This window comes from Grammomys surdaster, unplaced genomic scaffold (genome assembly GCF_004785775.1).
Source record: "Grammomys surdaster isolate TR1022 unplaced genomic scaffold, NIH_TR_1.0 186, whole genome shotgun sequence".
NCBI classification, from domain to species: domain Eukaryota; kingdom Metazoa; phylum Chordata; class Mammalia; order Rodentia; family Muridae; genus Grammomys; species Grammomys surdaster.
The window spans coordinates 2,508,127-2,509,270 of NW_021604631.1; positions in this window are offsets into that span (position 1 = coordinate 2,508,127).

Sequence of the window (1,144 nt, forward strand, 5' to 3'; positions counted from 1 at the left end):
ATTGAGTAAGTTTCAGGTTCAGAAAGAGACCCTCCCTCAAATACTAAGTCATAGAAAAGGGTACCTAGTATCAGTTTCTAACAGACAGTTGTGAGCTGCCATGTTTGTGCTGGGAATTGAACCCTGATCCTCTGGAACCACTGAGGCATCTCTCCAGCCCTCCACTGTTGCATTTTTGATTCGTCTGTTGAGGAAGGTTGTCCAAACCCAGGTTGTTAGGGCTATTTGTCCTGGACCAGGCTCAGCCATCAGCTACATTTCTTTTATGTTTGAAGAGACTGCATGTCTCTGAGGGAGGTTTTTCTGATGGCAGTGGCAGAAGGGAAGGAGAGGGAGCCGAGATATGAAAGCACATGCCAAACCTCTCCTTGTATCACATTTAGCAACAATTCAGTAATCACAGCGTGTGACATGGACAGGCTCAACATCAGAAATGCTGTGAAGTAGAGTCTTTGCATGGAAGCTGGAAGAGTGGCTAGTTGCTGAAGAATTATTTACCACAATAATGAGAGAAAAGAGTAAATGCCAAGAGCCTTACACATTTGTCTCTGTCCACTCTACTTTCTCTGCCTTGGGGACTCAATAGAGATTTTTTTTAATCTGTTCACTACAAACAACTAAAAGGAAGTTGGATAAATACTAGAAACATTTACTAAAAGTCATAAAAGACAAAAAAAAATGTAGTAGGCTTTGAGCCGAGGAATTGGAGTTTAAAGAGGTGACTTGAATCCATTTCCCTCCAAGGGGCATTTGATCTCTTAAAAGCCAGCTGAGAGACAGCCTGCCTTTGGCCAGAGGCCAGAAAAAAATAGTCCTGACTGCCAAAGACAAAGGGTACCCTTCTCTTACTGTATGTGCTAAAAAATCACAGCTTTTGCTGTGGGGTCATTGGCCAATCTAAGAGGAATAGCTGAAAAACAGAGTGGCTTTAAAGACAGCTGACCCTCAGGGGACAGACATCGATTCCATTCAACACAGGCTGGACCTGGAGTTTCTGACCTTCACTGGAAAACTGAAATGTGCTACTTTTGAAAGTAGGAGAAGAAGAAAAAAATCCTAGCACTTGGGAGGCAGAGGCAGGTGGATTTCTGAGTTCAAGGCCAGCCTGGTCTACAGAGTGAGTTCCAGGACAGCCAGGACTACA